General features: G+C 40.2%; 1 protein-coding gene across 3 annotated transcripts in view; it reads right to left on the bottom strand.

Moving 5' to 3' along the window:
- FGF13 (fibroblast growth factor 13) overlaps positions 1–21998 on the bottom strand; it is a 737755-nt gene extending 715757 nt beyond the window's left edge. For all 3 annotated transcript variants that reach the window (XM_060183220.1, XM_060183225.1, XM_060183224.1), the window contains exon 1: positions 21713–21998. The gene's annotated coding sequence lies outside the window, so the exon portion shown is untranslated. The remainder of the gene's footprint in view (positions 1–21712) is intronic.
- Between the last annotated feature and the right edge of the window lie 2153 nt (positions 21999–24151).

Below are 24151 nucleotides of genomic sequence, written 5' to 3'. Positions count from 1 at the left end.
GTGAGGAATTGTAACCCTCTTGACATGTAATTTTGTAAATCAATATTAAATCACTAATAAAACTGAGAGGGGGGGAAGAAGAAATAAAAGTCATGGACTCAACCACAGAACCACCTCCCCAGTTGAATCCTATATTCTTCTCTTTCCACCTCCACCAGTGTGGCCTCCAGGGTTGGCCCCCTCTTCATATTCTCTGATCTGGAAACCTGGTCAATGAATGACTGTGTCACTAAACAAGGAGCCACCCCTCACCAGTAGGCCAGGCATAGTGGACTGTACTGGCAGTGGGTTTGCCAACCATCATCTTTAGAGAGCTTCATGTCACCTTTGCATACCTTCATAACATTTTTAATATATGTTCCAATACTTATTCACTACTGTAATATATTCCAGATTGTAGTGAAAAGGGGGAAATAAATTATCCTGTGAGGCACATGATATTATACAGACTACACAGACAAAAACACTAGTCTATGTCCACCAACCGACTACAGGAACAAGACTGAAACTGAGAGAGGGGATGCAGATGAGATGCCTGGAGCTGAGCCACTGTGCCACTTCAACCACAGAACCGACCCCCTCAGAGAGCTGCTCGGAACTCTGAGTGGCCCATAAATGTGTGGATCACTCAGAGAAGACGAGCCACATTGCATTCAGTAACACAGAGCCTCCTTACTCCCTGCACTATCCACTCTGTAAGGTCAGCATTTACCATTGTTACCTGCTTCTGGGGAGGGCATCTTTGCTCAGTAACTTAAGACTGGCCTCAATACTTCCAGACTAACAAAACAGGGGACCCTCTAAGGGTTCTCCACACACTATGTAATGGAAAGAACAACCATATCCTCTTTCTCTCCTCCTCCGGAATCAGATGTCAGAAGTATCAGTAAGATGAATAACCAAAAACCAGAGGAGGTTTTATATAAACTGTCCTAAAAAGGAATATGATGGCAGAGGAGGACCTAGTGGAGGTTGAACTGTTATGTGGAAAACTGGGAAATTTTATGCATATACAAGCTATTGTCTTTTACTGTCAATTGTAAACCATTAATCCCTCAATAAAGAAATTTAAAAGACACAAGAAAGAGAGAAAGGAAGAGAGAAAGGGAGAGAGAGAGAGAGAGAGAGAGAGAGAGAGAGAGAAAGAAAGAAAGGAAGGAAGTCAATGCTTGGATCAAGCACTAGAAAGGCCCAGGAGATTGAGAACATAATATCAAAGATGTGTTTCCAGCTTCCTGGGCAACTCAAGGCTTAGAAAGAATGAGCAATAGAAGCAACGCAGGCCAATGTAGATACTGATGAGTAAGGGGACCAGAGAAGAGGGGAGCTTCTTTACCTCTTCATCTCCCACCTCTTGAGAGCCTACCACCATTTGGGGAGTCCTCTGGGATTCCCTCCACCATGAGCTCACCCCTATGCACATTTTTTTTCCCACCAGGGTTACTGTTACATGCAGACCCCACTGCTCCCAATAGCCATTTCTTCCCATTGTCCCTTTGGTGGCGGTGGGGGGGAAGAGACTTGCAACACTGCTCCAACATTCATGAAGTTTCCACACTGCAGGTGGGGATCAGGGGCTTGAACTCAGGGTCCCCACACAGTGCACTCTATTGATTGAGCTACCCCTTGGACCTGACAAGAAAATGTTTTATAACTGTCACTGTGTTCTTCCAACAAGCACCCTCAGGAAGACTCATCAGGCAATGAAGACTCACACAAATAGAAGAGTGGGAGGAGAGACAAATGCCAACACTACAACAGTGCAGCACATAATTACAAGGTCTAGAACAACAAAATGTGAACACCCAAATAAAGAATTCATTGCAGGGCCTAGTTGTGTACCCAGTGGAGCACACACATTAACATGCACAGTGACCCAGGTTCAAGACCCCCAGTCACCAAATGCAAAGGGGAAGGTTTCAAGAGTGGAGGGGCCAAGTGGTGGCACACCTGGTTAAATGCACACATTACAGTGCACAAGGACCCAGGTTCAAGCCCCTGATTCCCACCTGCAGTGGGAGAGCTTCAAGAGTGGTGAAATAGGACTGCAGGTATCTCTCTCTATCCCTTTCTATCTCCCCCTCTCTTCTCAGTTTCCCTCTGTCTCTATCTAATAAATAAATAAATATTTTTTAAAAAATAGGTGAATTCATACACACACACACAAAAAAAAATGGTGCCATTGTTCTTAATAGCTAACACCACTCCTTTTTTGTGTGTGTGTGGCTTGACATTTAAAAAAAAAAAATATATATATATATATATATATATATTTGGGTGCATACTCCCAGAGTGTTAAATAATAGGAAAGCTATCAAGGGAGGGGATGGGATACGGATTTCTGGTGGTGGGAATTGTGTAGAGTTGTACCCCTCTTATCCTATGGTTTTGTCTATGTTTTCTTTTTATAAATAAAAAAATTATTTAAAAAAAGAAGAAAAAAGAGTGGTGAAGCAAGTGTTACAGTTGTCTATTTTTCCTCTCTCCTTGTCTCCCTCCAGCCCCTCTCAATTTCTTTCTATCCCATGAAATAAAAAGTAAAAATAAAAATAAATAATTTTTAAAAGGAAAAAAATGGTTGCTGAAAGCTGTAGATTCATTCGCATGTACCAAGCCCCAGTGATATGCCTGGTGGCAAGAATAAGAAGAATTAATTGCCAAAATGAATGAAGAGAATTCTCACTGTTAGACCCAAAATAGTGATGTGGATAATTTAGTGGAAGGGGAAGCACACAGCACAAAGTCAAACCCTCCAAGAAAGAAGAATCCTAAGGGATCATCTACGATATGGAGAATAGACTCCAAAAACTAACAAGACTTGTAGAAGAACAGGGAAGAGACAAAGGAAAGGTGGTTGTTTTAAAAAAGATAATAGAAGACAGATTTTTGTGGGTACGACAGCCATATAATTTAAGTAATTTAAAAGATACAAAAAAGGGAGAAAGAAATACACTCCTAGAACACCACTGGATCAAAATAGAAGCTATAGATGGTCCAGAAAGCAATTAAAAAGAACACTTGATTCCAAAACCAACTTGGCACAATGAAGGCTGTACTCAAATACACAAATTCTTGAACAACTATAGCATCAATGATCAAACTTTAAGAGATAAAGGGACTCAGTATTCATCTTAAAATATTTGGAGAAGAACCATGAATTAAACTGCAAAGAACCAGGGCAAGGCTTTAGCAACTGAAAGACTAGGATTAATGAGAAAGACAAAAATTGTCCTTTGGCAAGGCCAAAGTAACAAATACTCCCCTTCCCCAGGTATCTATAATTGATTAAGGAAAAGCAATGGATAAGTATTGGTGAGGCTGGAAAGTATAAAGTATACTTAAAAAAAGATTTTAAGTAATTAAAAATTATTTCATATTCAACTCTACAATGGAAACTTTTAAAAGAGAGAGAAAAAGGTGCTTCTGTATAAACCAAACTTGGCCCAACAAGAACTGCTGAATAGGTCAATTATCAGAACAGATGATGGTGAATAAATACCACAGAAAAGTCACTGTAAATGAGTGGTTTATATGTTCTGACTTTTTTGACCACCAACAACAAATAGTAATCTCAATATCATTTAAACTATTCCAGGCTATAAACAAATGCAACAAAGACCCTTAATTATTTTTCCACATGGTTTATCATGATATAACTGACAAAAACATTTTTTTCATTCATTCTTTTTTTTTTTTTTTTTGTCTCCAGGGATATCACTGGGGCTCAGAACTTGCACTACAAATACACTGCTTCTGGAGGCCATTTTTTCCCATTTAGTTCCCTTTGTTATTGCTGATATGGAGAAATGGAGAGAGGAGGGGGAAGACAGAGAGGGAGAGAAAGATAGACACCTGCAGACCTACTTCACCACTTGTGAGGCGACTCCCTGCAGGTAGGGAGCGGGGGCTTGAACCAGGATCCTTATGGCAGTCTTTGTGCTTTGTGCCATGTGCACTTAACCCACTGCACTACCACCTGACCCCCTCTTTCTCCCTCTCTATCTCCCCTTTTCCCTATCAATTTCTCATTGTCTCTAACTAAATAAATATATAAATATAAATAAATATTTTTAAAAAGAAACCGGATTCTAGTGATAGTAATAAAAACTCACACAATGCAGAAAAATTAACCTAAAATGAATTAAAGACATGGATGGTAGGTGTCAACAAGAGAGATCACTTGGGAGCATTCACGCTTTACCATGTGTACAATCCACGTCTGAGGCCCTGGTATACCACATGGAAGAACTACATTTCTATGGGTGCTGTGATGTCTCTCTCCCTAAGTCTCTGTCTCTCTATATTAAAAATTAAAATTCTACCAACAGAAGGTAGACATTAGAGCAGAAACTATAGACCACAATGAAGATGAGGCAAAACAATTCATTCTGCTAGCTGCAGGGATGCATATATGGAATCCAGCAAGAAGCTTTTGGAAATCATCAGGAAATACAGTAAGGTGTCAGGCTACAAAATTAACATTCAAAAGTCAGTGGCATTCCTCTATGCAAACACTAAGTTAGAAGAAGTTGAAATCCAGAAATCAATTCCTTTTACTATAGCAACAAAAGCAATAAAGTATCTAGTAATAAACCTAACTACAGAAGTTAAAGACTTGTATAATGAAAATTATGAGTCACTATTCAAGGAAATTGAAAAAGACTCAAAGAAGTGGAAAATATTCTATGTTCATGGCTTGGAAGAACTAACATCATTAAAATGAATATACTACCCAGAGCCATATACAAATTTAATGCTATCCCCATCAAGATCCCAAGCACATTTTTTAGGAGAATAGAATAAATGCTACAAATGTTTATCTGGAACCAGAAAGACCTAGAATTTCCAAAACAATCTTGAGAAGAAAGAACAGGATTGGAGGCATCACACTCCCAGATCTCAAATTTTATTATTGGGCCACTGTAATCAAAACTGCTTGGTACTGGAACATGAATACACACACTGACCGGTGGAATAGAATTCAGAGCCCAGAAGTGAGCCCCCACACCTATGGACATCTAATCTTTGACAAATATTAGATATATAACTAAAATAGACCTACTAGCTATTTCCAAAATGGAGACACCAAATCTTCATCTGCAATATTCCAGCCTTTAGTTTCATGATTAGTTAACAATCTTTTCTTCTTTATATCTTAACTCTTTTCTCAGCCACTAGGTTCCAAATGATACCATAATGCCAACCGGATTTCCCTGGGCAGAGGAACCCACCAATGTATGCTGTAGCCCTGCTTCCCCAGAGCTCTGTCACATTAGGGAAAGAGATAGACAAGCTAGGAGTATGGATTGACCTGCCAATGTCCATGTTAAGTGGGGAAGCAACTACAGAAGCCAGAACTTCCACCTTCTGCACACCATAATGACCCTGAGTCCATACTCCCAGAAGGATAAATAATAGGAAAGCTATCAAGGGAGAGGATGGGATATGGAGTTCTGGTGGTGGGAATTGTATGGAACTGTACTGCTCTTTTCCTATGGTCTTGTCAGTGTTTACACCTTATAAATAAAAATTGATAAAAGTAAATAAATAAATCTTCAGCAGAAAAAAAAATGCAATTGGAAAGGCCTGGCAGTAGTGTACCTGTTTGAGTCCACAGATCTGCTCCTTACATGCAGAAGGGATAGTTCATGAGCAGTGAAGCAGGCCTTCAGGTGTCTCTCTTTCTCTCTTCTTCTTTATCACCCCCTCTCTAAATTTTTCTCTGTCCTATCTTAAAAAAGAAAACATGAAAAAAATGGCTGCTAGATGTGGTAGCTTTATGGTGCTGGTACCCACTGACCCCTAGCAATAACCCTGGTGGATAAAAAAAAAAGTGGTCTAGTACCAATGGAAAACAGCATAGCTACTTCTCAAATTTCTAAAAACACGTTTACCATATGATCCAACAAATAGTCTACTCAGTAACTAACCTTAGGAAAAAGAAACATTAATCCAAAAAGATACATGAACCCTATGTTCAATGAAACACTACTCCTAATAACCAAAATTTGGATATAAACTAAATGCTCATCAACAGCTGACTGAATAAAAGTCTAGGGGACTCCCAGAGGCATGACTATGGAGTAGTAACAGACTCACTTTAGTCTCCCAGATCAGCTAGGAAAAGCAATGAAAATCACATGAAAACTCAACAAAATATGGCTAGGATTTCATAGTAAACTCACCAAGCCACAAGTGAGTACAGACACATGTGGCCCATGGACAGAAAAGAAGTGAGGGAGAGATTCCAGGGATTAAAAGGTATGGCCAGCACCAACTGGGAGAATGACAGCTGAGGCACACCACTCCACTATCTGAGTCAAAGAAACAAGTGTCAAAAAAAAATCACATCAAATCAATGGGGTTTACAGTCAACAATATTTATACCCCTTTCTCATATTAGGGAGCTACTGTCTTCCCTGATCCAGCTTCCTGGTCCCTTTTCCAACTATAACATCATCTCCCCAGTCAATAACTTGGATGCACCAGCATATCAGATTTCAGGGTCGGGGGGAAAAAGAAAAAGAAAAAAAAAAAAACTAGTATAGCCACAAGCCCTTTGGAATTTAACTAAAATATGCCTACTAGCTATCTATAAAATGGAGGACCCCCCAACTCTTCATCTGCATCTGTTGACCATGATTGGTCAACAATTTGTTTGGCTTTGTAAGTTAACTCTCTTTTCAGCCACCAGATTCCAGATGATAGCATGATGACTACCAGACTTCCCTGGACAGACAACTCCATGGAAGTGTCCCGGAGCTCCACTTTCCCAGAGTCCTTTTCTTCTGCATCCCAGAATGACCTTGGGTCCATACTCCCAGAGGGTTAAAGAATAGGAAAGCTATCAGCGGAGGGGATGGGATACAGAGTTCTGGTGGTAGGAATTGTGTGAAGTTGTACCTCTCTTATCCTATGGTTTAGTCAATGTTTCCTTTTTATAAAAAAATTTTAAAAAGGAACCTGAACCGCTGGTGAGTACAGACATGCGTGGTTTGTGGAAAGAAAGGGGGTGAGGAAGCATACCAGCACTAAATACTGGTGCTTAGGGACAGCTGGCACCAAATTAGGACATATGCAAATGAGCCACACCACTTCTGGGTTACAGTTTAAGAAACAAAGTAAAGTTGAAAACAAAAAAAAATCACCTAAAAACTCACAAATTTACAACAGTGACTTCTTGACTTTCCACTGCTGTTGCCCCCACAGAGGCTGAAACAACAGCAGGGAGACCATATATTGACATCAGGGACACTGACCAGGCCTGGTGACTCAGGAGAAAAACCCCCCTCCCCCACCAAGATACATAAACAGGGCAATTGAACACCTTAGCTACAGTGTTTCTGTTGGCACAACAACAAAGGAACACTAAAGGCAGAAACTGAGAAATACACAGACAACAATGACAGGAAGCCGAATTGAACAGATAGGCACAGGTCTAGAAAAATATGACAGAGATAGAATTCACAAAACTCATTATTAAATCAATTCAAGAAACTAAAGACAAGATTCAAGAAAGCAGTAATCATTTTACAAAAAGAATTACTAAGTACAGAAAAAAAACATAACTACATGGCCTAAAGGATACTTTGAATGAAGTTAAGGTTGAAGTAAGAGACTTCAGAAGTAGACAATCAGGTGGAAAAGAGAATATCATCATTAGAAGACTCAACCATCACACTACAAATTTAAAACTCTTGGAGAAGAAAGGTTTAGGAAAAATGAAGCACTTCTCTCTGAAATAGCAAACTTCATAAGAAAGATGAACATCAGAGTTGTTGGGATCCCTGAGAAAGAGGAGAAGAAGGAGAGAGAGGAGTACAGAACGTATTCAAATAAATTTTAGCAGAAAAGTTTCCATACCTGAGCAATGTACAAAATATAGAAATTCAAGAAGGTTAATGCATACCTAATTTTTTTAATCCAAAACTACACACACCATAACACATCATTGTGAAACTATCCAAAAACAGGAGCAAGGAAACAATGTTGCAGACTTCCAGGGAAAGGAAGAACATCACACACAAAGGTAGAACCATCAGACTTTCATCAGACGTTTCACCATGCACCCTAGAGGTAAGGAGGGAGTGAAATGGCATATTCAAAGATAAGATTTGCAAGCCAACTTTCCTGCAAAACTGTCCTTCAAATATTAGGGAGAAATACAGATCTTTCAAACGTTTAGAAACTGAAGGACTTTGCCATTACCAATCCTGCCTTCCAAGAATTACTGAGAGGACACCCACATGATAAGAAGAAAAGGAATTCCAACCATACTCAATGACATGGGATTGAGCCCCCTGTCAGGAGAGATAGCTTCGCAAATGATAAAGCAAGTACTGCAGGTGTCTCTCTGTTTCTCCCCCTCCTCTATCAATTTCTCTGTCTTATCACATAAAGTGGAAAAAATAAGTAAAAAAAAAAAGGCTGCTAGGACCAGTGGACTCGTTGTGCAGGCACTGAGCCACAGCAATAACCCTTGTGGCAAAATAATAATATAAAAAAATCTATATCATCTTCAGCCTCCTTAAGAATTTATTTAGAGGGAGTCGGGCTATAGCGCAGCGGGTTAAGTGCAGGTGGCGCAAAGCACAAGGACCAGCATAAGGATCCTGGTTCGAACCCTGGCTCCCCACCTGCAGGGGAGTCGCTTCACAAGCGGTGAAGCAGGTCTGCAGGTGTCTAGCTTTCTCTCCTCCTCTCTGTCTTCCCCTCCTCTCTCCATTTCTCTCTGTCCTATCCAACAACGACAACAACAATAATAACTACAACAATAAAACAAGGGCAACAAAAGGGAATAAATAAATAAATAAAATAAATATTTAATAAAAAAAGAATTTATTTAGATACATATATAAATGGTATGTAGCAATATTTGTACTATTGAGAAATAGGTAAATGTATATTAATATGGATTGGTTAAAATATTTGGTATATCCATCGTGGGATATCTTGAAGTCATTTAAAATAATTTTGCAGAAACTAATAATTGTATATGGAAAGCTAATTTTAATGTGTATAGGAAGAAATTTATAGCAAAATTATAACAGTCAAGTTAAATATTTCACAATTTATGTAAGTAAATACTTGTGTTCTTTGTTGACATCTTTAGACAATAGGTTTGCTTTCTATTTTGCTATTGTCTGAGTTAAAAGAAATAAGTAGGTAAAAAACAATGAATGAAATGAGAGTATTTTGCAGATACCTATAACAGGGGAGATGAGAAAATGTACCCATATGTCAACAACTATACTATATTCATTTATTAATTCCCCAATAAAGTTTTTTTTAAGAATGGGTAACTACAATAGACTTGATTTTCCTGAACAAGAACAGTAAGAATGAAAACAACCAACACTGCTACATAACACTGACATGCTTTGTGGATTAACTCCCTGAATCCTTCCTGCATACCTTGAGGACAGGTATCATCCTCATTTCTTACTTGAGGAAACTGACATCCATAGAATCTAAGGTCAAGCAGCTAGCAAACGGCTAGAATAAGCCTCAGGAAAATGTGAGTAGTATGACATAACTTATATAAATTAACCTATAATTAAACGATATGTGTATGTGAGTATAATAATATATTTTATATAATTATATGAGATTAGCAATCATGGAAGGATATATTCCAGATGTGTAAGTGAGTTACTACAAGTTTTTTTTTCTTTTTTTAATTTCTTTATTGGGAAATTAATGTTTTGTATTCGACAGTAATGACAATAGTTTGTACATGCATAACATTTCTCAGTCTTCCATATAACAATACAGCCCCCACTAGGTCCTCTGAAGGACCTGTATTCTCCCCACCCCACCCCCACCCCAGAGTCTTTTACTTTGGTGCAATACGCCAATTCCACTTCAGGTTCTACTTGTGTTTTCTCTTCTGATCTTTTTTCAACTTCTTCCTGAGAGTGAAATCATCCCATATTCATCTTTCTATTTCTGACTTAATTCATTTAACATGGATTTTGCAAGGTCCATCCAAGATCAGCTGAAAATGGTGAAGTCACCATTTTTTGTAGCTAAGTAGTATTCCATTGTGTATCACAACTTGCTCAGCCACTCATCTGTTGCTGGACACCTGGGTTGCTTCCAGGTTTTGGCTATTATAAATTGTGCTCCTAAGAACATATGTGTACACAGATCTTTTGGGATGGGTGTGTTGGGTTCCTTAGGATATAGCCCTGTGGTGATGCAATATACTGGTGACATTGGATGGAAGCCCCGACACAGTGCTGACTTCAGCCTTGGCGACAGAGTATGCAGTGGTCTGTGCAGGTGCATGGGGGACTGTGGGTGGATCCAGGCTATGCTGCTGTACAAAGAAAAGTACAGCCTGCCGGAACTCTCACTCTTTTGGCTGCGGCTTCTTCTCCTGGTGAGATACATCTCAGCTGGTCATGGCTACTTCTCCTGGGAACTGAACACGTGTGACTCTGCTAGCCAGTAAACTTTTAGAGCCCTCTACAGCCATGAGCAACCTTTACCAGAGCTGATAATTGTTTGTCTTATGGGACTAAACTTTTGATAACTATATTCAGACTTTATAGAACTAGCGTACTCTTAACTCTTGATAAGTGTTTATTTGCCTTTTACCTGTTTCACCCTAATAAACCTTGTATTGTTTAAACCAGTTCCCAGCTCCCTGCTGTTAATCCTTTTATGCACTGCACCAGCCCTCACTCCCAACTCCTTTCTTAAGTTAATTAGCAACAAATGGCACCTCAACATGTTGCAATTTTATTTATCCCACCCCCTATTTTATTTATTTGACTTTAATTTCTCCCTATTCACTTTTTGCTCTATGCAGTTTAACTATTTCCCACGTGTTGAATTACTATGTATGGTCCACTTTGATTTTTCCCTGCTGTGGGTCCCAAAAGTGTTTCAAAGTTTTAACCCCACCTCCATGTGGCTCTGACTTTAATCTACCCCAACATGTTTCTATGGTTACCCACTCCCCCTTTTTTTTTTTGCTGTTTGTTATATTTTCTGCTCAAGACAGTTTTTCCTTGATTTTTATTTACCATACGTGTTAATTTTTTTCTTTTTATCCCATGTCCGTTACCACTTGAGTTTAAGCTGATTAGGAACCCAACAAACATATGCTAATTCTTGGTAAGTGACTGACAATTAATTTTAAGCTTTCTTTTACTCTCACCCTTTCTAAACTTGCCATGATGGGTATATTACATTCTAAAGAATACAGTTCTCACCTCAGACAGTTGAAAGAAACTTTAAAGATATGTAAAATTCAGTGTTCCAGTCGAGAATTAAGAAAGTTGTTAATTGTAATAGAGGTGGTCTCTGGACCTCTTCCCAAGAATAGAGTTATATCAGTTGAGATATGGACACAAATTGGAGATTATTTATTAAAAAATATTGGTATAGTCACAGCAAAACAACTTCATTCTTATAAGCTCTGCTTTTCTGCTTTAAATCAATTACAGGCTTCTTTGCAGGACTATTCCCTAAATCCTTCTTCTCAAACTTGCAATTCCACTTCTCCTCCTCTTCTCAGACACAAACTGTTTCTGTCATGCCTGAAACCCAAACATTCTCCCATTTTTCTGCTGGGCCTGCAGCTACCTCACAGACTTGCCCATGCATGGCTATCCATGGCTTTAACAAAGAAGGGGGGTGGGGAATGGCATAATGCCACTTATAATTTATGGAAATCCTTTCTCCTCTCCTTGCTCCTCCCCTTCCCCTGTTACATCTGATTCCTTACAACTACCACCTCTTCATACTGTGCCAGGTGACTCACTCAGCCCCTTCCTAACTCCTCCTCCTCCTTTGCCTTCACCCACAATAGACCCAGATTTGCCTGCTACCAGTGATAACAGAAAAATTCCTATTGAGCTAGGCCTTAAATTTGATGCTTTTCCCATGCCCCCTACAGGAGAAGGAACTGAGATGGAATATAAAGTTTGGCCAGATCAGGCTCCCAGAGATATCTCACCCAGTCAGTTAGTGGGTGAGAGTGCCAATACTTCTCCCAGTGAACATATGAACATTAGAAAAAATGACAGGCACCTTGCATCAGCAGTCAGAATAAGTGACAAGTTACCTAGCACTCATGTACAGTCTTTCAACTCTGTTATTTAGGAAGCCACAGAATCCTACAGAGAATTTGTGGACATGTTACAAGAAGCTATCAGTGGACAAGTAGACACTAAAGAAGAGGCCAGAATTTTAATTAAGTGACTAGCCTATGAAAATGCAAAACAAGATTGTAAAGGAATTCTTGGGCCACTTAGGGATCTAGATTTAAGTATTTCTCAGATGATAAAGCATGTACTGAGGTACAGACTCAAACACATAAAGTATATGTTACGGCTGTATTTAATCAGGCCACATAGGTGGTGGGCTCAGTATAGCCCATGCAAGACAAGGTTTGTTTTAAATGTAATAATGAGGGCCATTTACAAAAGAATTGCAAAATGAATCTCAAATGGTTTAATTATAAGGTATCTGGAGATGACAGATATTTAAAACCTCCCTTAACCAAATGCCCACTCTATAAAAGAGGCTTTCACTGGGCAATTCACTGTCCATCCAGAACTTATGCAGGAGATAATTCTCTGCCAGATAATAATAAGCAGGGCCCTGGCTCTCCAGCCTGTATAGCTATGAGTACTATTGAATGACTCTGAAGGATGGCCACTTACCACAGGTATGAATCTTAATAGATTGCTTAACTGTGTAACTTAATGTCTTTAACCTTCTAGTCTCTCTATGGAGAAGTGATTTATTTGAAGATGAGGTATGTATGTATGTACTGACACAAGTTTACCCTAAAGCCATTGTTGGTCATGGTACGCTATTATACACACCTGTGTCTTTTAACCAAAAGTGAAAGAATAGAAACTATCTCCACCAGTTTTTTGGTGTCCTCTCCCCATAACTTTTACTGTTGCTGTGCTACTGTGCTCTACTTAACCTCTCTAGTTCAAGCACATTCTAGAGTTATTGGTACTGACCATGCAGGACATATACTGACCAGCTATTAAGTCCCCGTCCTTCTTTTACCTAAGTACTAAGCTCTAGTTAAATGATTGGATATTTCTATGATATAGCTCAAGCCATTATTTCTTTATGCCTAGACTGGTGTGACTCCTTTATGGGTGTTTATCTAAGTACACTTTTTAATGTTGATTCTGAAAAATGGATGTTTCACACAGCCCTCAGTTTGCTAGACTGAAATGTTTTCCTAACTCTGTGGACACTGTTATAGGCTTTATATGCTATGTGTCACACCCATGTTTGTGAACACTTTCTCTGCCTTTGCTGCTGAGGTATCCATTATTAGACTGACTATAACCCTAAATATGTTTCTAGATTAAAGCTTATTTCTTCTAAACATGCATTTAGCATGCCCTACTGCCCCACTAGATGAGTAACTGTGGAACGCCATATATACCATTAAAGGGCTATTTCTCAGACATGAACAGAATACAAGGAGCTTTATATATTTTAAATTTTGTACTGCATAATTCTAATCAGATAGCTGCTAAGCGTTACTTTTCTCCACAGAGGTATTCTTCTCCAGCAGATGTCTCGTGATTTGTCTAGTCCTTGTAATTGAAATAAAGTTACTAACAAAAGGCATAGGGTATGTTTGTTCTAGTTTCTCATTCACAAGTCCTGCTTGGACCCATGCTGAGCAGTTAAACCCCTCTCATCTGTGAACTCCTCACAAGAACACAAACTTAAGCATAGATTGCAGCAGTCCAATACCCTGTATATTGCCACAATTGCCTCCCATGAGCTACTTGAACTTGGGGATGCCTCTGTAAGTTTATGTTCTGAGCTTCCCCGAGTGATGGACCATTTCTGGGTTAGACCATAGGTCTTCAGGCTAACAGGGCCTTATCTGATACCCAGTTGCTGCACCCACTCTCTGGGGGGTGAAGGCAGAGCTTGCAGGGGTAACCCTAGAATCACTGAAGATTTGTTTATTTCTCATATGCTCATACAGACTGTACATCTTGTCCATGTCTATAATCAAAAGTGGGGAAGTGTGGTGATGCAATATACCAGTGACCATGGATGGAAGCCCTGACACAGTGCTGAGGTCAGCCTTAGTGACAGAGTATGCAGTGGTCTGGGCAGGCACATGGGGGACTGTAGGTGGTTCTAGGATGTGCTGGTGTACAAAGAAAAGTACAGCCAGCTGGAACTTTCACTCTTTTGGCTGCAGCTTCTTCACCTGGTGAGATCCATTATCAGCCTTTCTCATTGAGAACTCTGTAAATACCTTGCCATTCTTTTCTGGACTGTAGTGTTTATGTGGAGAAATCTGCTGCTAATCTTATGGGTTTTCCTCTGTAGGTGACTCTTTGTTTTTTTCCTGTAGCCTTCAGGATCCTTTCTTTATCCTTATTCATTTCTATTTTAAATATAATCTGTCTTGGTGTCTTTAAGTCTGGGTTAATTCTGTTTGGGACCCTCTGGGCTTCTTGGACCTTTATGTCTTTGATGTTGTCTAGACTAGAGAAGTTCTCAGCTATTATGTCCTGAAGCATGCTTTCTTCCCCTCTCTCTATTTCTTCTTCTGGTAAGCCAATAATGCCTATATTAATTCTTTTGATGTCATCCCATAGGTCTCTATTATTGTTGTTTTCAGTATCTCTTAATCTGTTTTTGAGATCTCTTGCTTCTTTTTTAGTTGTCTCTAATTCATCCTCCACCTTGCTAGTTCTGTCTTCAGCCTCATTTACTCTATTCTCTCTCCCCTCTACTGTTTTCTGGAGTTCATCTATTTTGTTACCCTGTTCTGACACTGTTTTAGCTTGTTCAGCTAGTTGTGTTCTTAGTTCAGCTATTTCAGCTTTCAGCTCTTTAATAACCTTGAGATAGTTAGTGTTTTCTTCCAGAGTCTTATTTGTTGTTTCTGAATTCCTGCTGACAATTCTTTCAAACTCTTTACTTACTCCTGTGATTATTTCCTTAACTAGTGTTTGGATTTTGGCCTCATTATTTTGTGCTTCAGTGTTTGGGGGGCTTTTAGCTGGACTCTTGTCCTGGATCATTTCTCCAATATTTCTTCTTGTTGGTTTAACCATTTTATATAGTATGTTATGAGGTCCCTATCTCAGTACTTTTCAAATTACTGATCACTCTTATCTGGATTGACTTTTGTCTAAGTGAGGTAATTAAAGGGTTCACAGTTGTGGAAATTGACAGTTGTTTCAATAGTATTTTAATCCCTGAGTTGGAGCTCAGTGGCTTAAAAGCCTCTTTTGTTCTTTTACTTCCCTGTAGGCTATGGGAGCCTGGGGGCTTTTAAACTATAAATAGGCTTCTTAGCTTAATCACTGACTCCTGACCAAGAGATAAAGCAGGGTGGGGAAGAGATAATCCAGTGGTTATGCAAAGAGATTCTCACAGCCCCACCACTAGGCCACTGAGGTATAGATCTTCTGAGTTTCCTTGTTAGTTCTCTGTCCCCTGGTGTCAGTACAGGATCTCCCTGCCAGTGCTCCAGATTCTGAGGCCAGTATCAGTGGAGACTCACAGTTGCATTTGGTGAGTCTCAGGGGAGTCCTCTCCTCCCTTCAGCCATCTTTTTGTTGGTGAAACAGACTGGAGGTGGTGGCTCAACTGATAAACTGCCAGATTGTTATCAGCCACTTAATGTCTCCCTAGGCTCCTCTCTATCCAGGAGCCACAGGTGTTTGCACTCACTGGAGATTTGGTGGGTCCTGAAGTTGTTCTAGTCCTGTCTTGTTGAGGTCCCAGGTTGTCTCCTTTGGTATTCCTTAGTTGATAGTTGAGAGGAGAGGAGAGGAGAGGAGAGGAGAGGAGAGGAGAGGAGAGGAGAGGAGAGGAGAGGAGAAGAGAGAATCACAGCTGCTGCTGCTCTGTAGCCCCACCTCCAGAAGTCTTGCCACAATTTTCATATGATTTTTTTATCATAGGCATATAACTAAATCAAACATAATCCAAGAAACACAGCAGTTTAATAATGGACAATTTTAAAGGCACTACAATTGCAGCACCAGGTGAGACAAAGAAAGGAAGCCTATTTCATAGCTTCTGAGGATTCACTCTCTTATGAACCCCTTGGCTCTGCACTCAGCCCTCCCTTATAACAGAACCACTATATTTTGACATGCCAAGTGTCTTCCCAGCCAAACCAAGCCAAGGAACTCGGTGAAATTCAGGTAGCCCTGCTCCAAGTCTGTCCATGGCCAGAAGTCTTCTGGGAACCCACTCTTGTACACACATCCCAGATATGAGGCAAGATGACAGAAATGATCTACCTTACATTCACATCTCTTGGGAGCAATAAAGCAACTTCCAGGAATAGATCCCATCTACTGAAGGGTGATTTTAACTCTACCATGCTCATCCACCCATTCCATCTTCATGACTAAAGTGTTTTCAGAGATAAATTCATAGAAATCCCTTCTCCCAAGGACTTTTGGTTTTATTTTTAATACATTTTATTACAAATCTGAACATACATCATGATCCAGCAATAATATTCCTAAGCACAATTTCAAAGAACATGAAAACACTAATTTTAGGGGCCAGGTGGTGGCACACTGGGTAAATGCACAGGTTGTCATGTGCTAGGACCAGGGTTCAAGTCCCAGGCTCCCATCTGCACAGGGAAAGCTTCACAAGCAGTGAAGCAGGGCTGCAGGTGTCTCTATTTCCCTCTCTATTTTACTTCTCTCTCAATTTATCTCTGTCTTGTCAAATAAAATAAATAGTTTGAAGGCTCACCTCTCCAGAGCCCTACCCCACTAGGGAAAAACAGGAACAGGCTGGGGATATGGGTTGACTTAACATCCATATCCAGTGGAGAAGCAATTACAGAAACCAGATCTTCTAGCTTCTGCACCCTATAAGCATTTTGGGACATTGCCCTCACCATAAAGCAGCAATGCTGGGGACTGTCCCAGTCTCTGAAGGGAGGCTGGATGATCCTGCCCTGCCACTCAAGGAAGAGTGGTCCTGAAATGAATGCAGCCTGCAACATTCCCAACTGGGGCCATGAACTGCTGAACTGTGAGCTCAGATCAATAGAGACTCAGATGTTACACAGACTTTGTGCTACATATATATATATATATATATATATACATACATAGTCCCTGACTCAGGTGGATGAGGTAAATAGTTAATTTCACTCTTTAAAAATTATACACTTTTTTACTTTTCTTTTTTAAAAATATGGCTACAAATTAATAGGAGTGTGCAGTGTACATAAACACCATTCCCACCACCAAAAGACTGTGTCCCATCCCATCCCCCCTCCCCACTCCCACCCTATGAAGCTGAACATCCACCTTCACCCTCAACCCAGGGTTTTTCCTTTGGTGCCCTTCTACAATTTTATTTATTTTATTTTATTTTATTTTATTTTATTTTATTTTATTTTATTTTATTTTATTTTATTTTATTTTACCAGAGCAGTACTCAGCTCTGGCTTATGGTGTTGTGGGGGACTGAACCTGGGACTTTGGTGCCTCGGGCATGAGAGTCTGTTTGCATAACCATTATGCTATCTACCCCCACCCAGTAGTTAATTTTATTCATCGATTTTTTTTTTTCAAGAATCGGAGCTCCTCTCTGCTGTGGTCTAACTTTCTACTACTAACTTTCTCTACTGTGACACCATTTTCTCAGACAATATTTTTTTATCTAACTTCAAGTTAGCTATCAAACTCAAGCAAAAAAAAAAAAAAAACTATGACAATTATGGGCCCCTAAGAACATGCCTAAAATGGACTTCCTAGATTCTTTCTACCCTAAGATTTCTGTTCTCAGCTGCTCTATTCTTACTTTTTGCTTCCTGTTCTTTAATCATTTTGTCTCAATTTGTATCTTGCTGCCCTTTAGCCACCAAGTTACAGACATAATTCCATCCTAAATTCCCTGGGCAGACGACCTCACCAATGTGTCTTAGAACTTCACCACTAGAGAGCTCTGCCCCACTAGAGAAAGATAGAAACAGGCTAGGGGTATAGATCCATCTGGCAATGCCTATGTCCAACAGAGAAGCAATTACAAAATCCAGAACTCCCACCTTCTGCACTCCAAGAACAAATATGATCCATATTCCCAGTGGGGGAGAAATGATAGGAAGAAGATGACCAGAGGGGTCTGAACTCCAACTCCATAGGGAACCAGAGAGAGAGGGGTGGAAAAAATGGACATTTGGATGTAATAATAACTGTATGTATGTGTGATTGGAGAAGATGGGACCTACCCCCTCAAAGGCCAAATATATACAAATATGTGCAGATGTAGAAATAATAGTTGACCCATATCTTCAACTTTTGGAGAACTGCTGTTGCTTACAATGGAGGGATTGGGGATCTAGAACTCTGGTCATGGCAACAGTACAGAGTTTTACCCCTGTTATCTTGTAATTTTGTAAATCAATATTAAATCACTAAATAAAAACAAAAAGACTGTTGGTCTGTACTCCCAGAGGAATAAAGAATAGGGAAGCTTCTAGTGGAGGGGATGGGACAGGGAGCTTTGGTGGTGGGAACTATGTGGAATTATATCCCTGTTATCTTACTATCTAGTTAATCATTATTAAATCACTAATTAAAATTTAAAAATTAAAGATATAGTTTAAAAGTAAACAACTAAATAAAGAAAACTCATTCTCTCTCTCTCTCTCTCTCTCTCTCTCTCTCTCTTCCTAGGTGGGCCTGCCATCATGTGAGTAATGGGCTTTCAGGCTCTCTCTCTTTCTCTTTCTGTCTCCCTCTCTCATGTACTTCCACATGTAGGTGTACTCAGTTTTCCTGAATAAAGTTTAAAATCCCTGGGGGAAACCCCCTCACCACTAATTTGAAGGGACATACGCACATCTATGTTCATGGCTGCATTATTCACAATAAGCAAGGACTGAAAGCAGCCTACATGCCTAATGACAGAAAGTTAGATAAGGTGGTTCTGGTCTAGTTAGTCAATGGATGACTCTAGCTTGCAATTATAATGACGATGCTGTATCCTTAGGGACAAAATGGATAGAACCAGAGGTGACTACACTTAATGAAATAAGTAAAGATATGAAAGACAACTACTGGATAGTTGTGCTCATATGTGAATTTTAAACAATCAAAGATTAGCAACTTGCAAAAAGAAAAAAAGAAAACATCCAAACTATATTAAAAATGATGGAAATAGCAAAAGTTATGGGGGAGGGGAAGAACATTGGTGGCAGGTGTAGTGTGAGACTATACCTCCAAAACCATATAGTTTTGGAAAGCAGTATCAAATCGTTAATTAAAAGAGTTTGTTTAATTATTATTTTTAGTTGATTTAACATTGGTCTATATCATGATAGCATTTTTAGGAGTATAGTCTCATGCCTATATATAACGTGTAAAGTTGACTACACCCACCACCAAGGTTCCAGTATCATCAGAAAGATGCCAACTTTTACATGAGCTACTCAAGGAATGGATTTCACAAACCAAAGGAACAAAATCAAGCAGAAAGTAGCCCCAAGACTCTGATGCAGAGGTGAGGTTACCAAAGGTAGAGGACAGGGGGTCCAGTGAGGAGAGAGATCAACAACTTGGCAATATAATACAATTCAAAGATGTGAAATTGTATCTGATTTTTTGTTATTGAGCATCTAGATCCCTCTCTTCTCTCTTCTTCTCTATCTCTTCATCACTCTCTCTTTCATTCTCTACTAGCATTCGCACTGGGACTTAATGCCTCCACTACAAATCCAACATTCCTAGCAGTCTTTTTGTTTTTTTAATTTATAGAGAAATTGAGAAAGGAAGAGGCAATAGAGAGGGAGAAAGAAAGAGAGAGACACCTGCAGCACTGCAACACAGATTATGAAGCTCTCCCCTGCAAGTGCGAACCCAAGTCCTTGTACATGGTAACATATTTGCTCTGTCAGGTGTAGCACTTCCCAGCTTCCTCTCTTTCTTTTCTGTACATCTTGTTTCTCATGGTCTCTACTCAAGCATACATGACAAGGACTTAGAGATGGTTTCTGAAAACCGCCACCTCCTGGCTCTCACTTCTGTTGCTGGTGTCAGGGATCAAACCTGAAGACCTTTTAGATTACAATGCAATACTGGTGAACATCTTCCTGGTCCCAGGAACCATATTTTGAAATAATCATAGTGACTTCTGGGCAGCCAGTGTTGTTTTTATTCATAAACAGGAATGTGGGAATCATTGTTTTACTGACAAATTACACTCCAGAAAAGTCATTTCTTTCTGGGGATTTTTGCTAATGGAGTCATTTGTTCAAAGTACCAGGCCAGTGCACTGTTTAGAGACAATCTCTGGCAAATCACTTTCTAGAGTGTTTTAATGAAATGCATGCCCAGTTTGACTGCAAAATCCCAGACAGCTTTCAAAACAATGTGGCAGCATGTTTGTCTCTCAGGTTTAGGTCATAAGTCTCCTGACTGGTATTAATGATGCCATTTGATTGCCCTAAAATGCAGCATGGAAGAAATAATTTGGAATGTTTTAGTTTCACTTCAGTTGGCAGTAAACACAAACAAACCCTGAAGTGAGACTGAAACAGGTGGCAGTGTTAGTAGAATGTCAATAGGTCTCCACATGAAAATATCCATCATGTGTCCATTCTGAATTCAGGGGAAAACTGAGGCACCAGTTTAGGTATGGGCCTGATGGTCACTCATCCCAAGCCCTGATCCAATAAGGAATAAAACAGATGACTTCCAAGATGCTTCTTCTAGGATTAAGACTTTAAGTTTGTATCATGTGGACACTTACCTACCTTGAAGATGGAGGAAAAAGGGAAAGACAGTTCCACTATTAGTGAGGAATACATTCTTCAAAGAAAATATTAGAAAGAGGACTGTGAGGAGTCTTCAGATTTTTGTCTTTCATCTATGTAATAGTATAAAATCACCCTGCCCATTTAAAATAAAAAATGCCATTAACATATCTTGTCCTTTTCCCGAAAACACCTTAGCTTAGCAAACCAGAAGGTTGGCAAGGTCCTTTTCATAGTGCCATGTTCTAAAGTCCACTTTAAGCCAGAAATTGCTAATGTTTGACCTTCGAACCACTACACCAGCTTCTTTATCTCTCAGATGGTTCTACATTTCACCCCTAGGACTTTCCAGCTCCCCTCCAATTCCAAATCCTTCCCCCCAGGACCTGCTACTAAAAACAGGTTGGAAATAAAAGATGAATGGTGACCTCAGTATTTCAGGAAGGAAATGGGATCCAAGGAGGTCTTCTGTGCAGCTAGGGTGATGCCCTCCTTCCTTGGGACTGCCCAAACTATTCAAAGCCCTACTCTGGGCAGTTCCACGTGACCTTTTGTTGCTATAGAGCAGAAAAGGCCAGCACAGACACCCAATGCTCTGCATCAAATCCAAGTTCTCAGAGCTAATAGCAGACCAAGAAGGGCAAGGCACCCAATAGAGAACAGCTCCAGAAAGAGGACCTAAGAAAAAGAGACATTTCACAATGGAGGTGCTTTCCTACTGGCTAAATGCATTGGCTTTGGGGCAGGAGGGTACAAAGAAAGGAAAGAAGCCCCGAACATTACTGTCACTTGATCAGTATGCTGGGAACAGGGACTAACTTAGGTTTTTATTTACAGGTTCTTTCCTGCTCTGCTATTTGCCTCTCTGCCTGGGCCAGGAAGCCAGGCCAGGGTTCCCCTAAGACTCTCACAATTCCAGCAGCACTTTCCCCAGTGAGTTTGATTTTCACCTACCTTAGAAGTGGAGACGCAACAGGTCCGGTGGTGAGAACCAAGCAAGACAGATCTCACCATGGACCAAACAAAAAAAAAAAAACTCTTAAAAGGGACTTGTGGCTATGAGTGCCAATGGTCACGCGCTCCCAGGGGGTGGAAGCTTCTTGGTCATCTTGTCACCATGTGTGTCTGAGATATGCAAGAATCTGTATCTGAGCCAAAGCAGCCCCAGATCCCTAAGCCCCTTCTGGTTTTAGGGGGTGCAGGGCTGGAAAGCAAATAGTCCAGAGCTAGTATGGGGGTAAGTGAGCCCCAGGTGGTTGATCACAGACTGTTCTGAGGAGTGGTAAATCACAGGGTCTATATTGCAGCTATTTTTAGTGAAACTGAATTCCTCCCCCAAGTTCACTTGCATCCAAGTTGTTCTAAGTGGAGGAGACCAGCTGTGGTCAGATCATCTTACTGGACCAAGGCGCTGTCAAGGCAAAGGGACCAAACCAGGGAGGTGGGGCAAAAAAGCTGGTGACTGGCCTTGGTTTATCCTGAGGACTCAGAAATCCTCAGAGGAGGAGGAGCTTTTGAGCTTTTGGGAAGGATGGCACAGTGTGTGTGTGTGTGTGTGTGTGTGTGTGTGTGTGTGTGTGTGTGTTGGGGAGTGGGGAGTCAGCCCCCTCCAAACTGGCAGGAATTTGCTAGGTGACTTTACAGAGAATAGGGAAAAGCTGGCAATTTTTCCTCTCACTTACTTATGTCATACAAGCTTTCTCAACTTTCCTTTTTTCCTCCTTTAAGATCTCTTTCTTTTTCTTCTCTTCTTTCTCCTTTCTCTCTCTCTCTCTCTCTCTCTTTTTCTCTCTTGTGTGTGTGTACCTGCATGTGTGACATGTGACTGACTACACTCCAACCCTGGATTTTAGCCGGTCTGGCTAACAGGTTCTAGAGAAAGAATATCATCATCCAAGAGCCAGGCCAGACGTGAACACATGAGGATGACCGTGGTGTTCAGTCCCTTTGCAGCTGTCATTCACTGTTCTAAAGGCAGGTTTAATGGGAAAGAAAACTCAGGGAACATTTAGTTTGGCTCTAGCCCTTGGCCGGAGGTGTTAATTCAGAAGCAGACAGCTCTCTGCGATCCCGGAGGGTACTAATTGGCTTCTCCAGATTCATCTAGGTAATTGTTTTACAAACTGTGGGCCATGACCCATTAGACAATACTTATGTCTATACAGGTGGCTGTCATCAGCATTTGAAAATGAAAATAACTAAAATAAATGCAGTAGACTAGAGTAGAATAAAACTGAATACAATAGGCTAGGGTAGGGTAGAATAGAATAGAGTGCACACAGTATGGGAGTGCATTGTTCTGTGAAACTTCTGAAGAGATAAATAGACAGACAGACAGATAGACAGATAGATAAATAGAAAGGCAGATGATAGATAGATGATAGCATTCGGTCACCATATAAAACCATTCCTTACAGGTAAGCACTGCACATTTTCACTTTCTTTGATTATATTTATTTAGTGTTAGATAGAGACAGAGAAATTGAGAAGGAAGGGGTGGTAGAGAGGGACAGAGACAGTGCGACACTTGCAGCCCTGCTTTCCACATGCAGGTGGGGGCTGAGAGGCTCAAACCCAGGTCCTTGTGCACCATAATATGTGTGCGCAATCAGTGTGCCGCCACCCAGCCCCTCCAGTTTCACTTTTTATAGAAAAACATTCATCGAGAATAATTTGGTAGAAAAACAAAACAAAACATGAAGACAAACTCTTGGGTCATCTCACCCACCATTTCATAAACACTACTGCTACCACAACTATAATTACTGTTCTGAGGTATTCATTATGTGTCAGGAGCAGCTCTGAAGTGTTTCATGTTTATCAGCTGTGTTATCACTTCTTGCAACCTTCTGAGGTATATATCTCTGAATTCTGGACAAGTCCTGAGGCTCAGCATCAAATTCAAGCAGCTGAGGTATAGACCACAGACCATCTCCAAAGACTGCATTTTTCACAACTCTGGGTCATGTATCTCTCTAATGGGTCAATAACATGGTTAAATTCACTAGTAAAATATGCATGAAAATCCTGGCTATGCTAGAAGCTTTCAATAAAATAGTATTAGGATATTTAGAGAAACAATCTTCAAATCCACAGAAACTTGTAGTAAACTCATATTAGAAAGAGGGGAAATACACACTCCTATTAATTTATAGTCTAATAATTCATTGTTTAATCAATATGAGAGGGGGGAGAGAGGGGAGAGTGTCCCAGACCTCACCTCTCCAGAGCCCTGCCCCACTAGAGAAAGATAGAAACAGGCTGGGGGTATGGATTGAACAGTCAACACCTATGTCCAGTGGAGAAGCAATTAAAGAAGCCAGAACTCCCAAAGTCTGCACCCCAAAATAATTTTGATCCATGTTCCCAGCAGGGGAGAAATGATAGGAGGAA

Source organism: Erinaceus europaeus, chromosome X (assembly GCF_950295315.1).
Source record: "Erinaceus europaeus chromosome X, mEriEur2.1, whole genome shotgun sequence".
Classification (NCBI taxonomy): domain Eukaryota; kingdom Metazoa; phylum Chordata; class Mammalia; order Eulipotyphla; family Erinaceidae; genus Erinaceus; species Erinaceus europaeus.
Note: the sequence above shows the minus strand (reverse complement) of the source record. Positions and strands in the feature narration are given on the sequence as shown.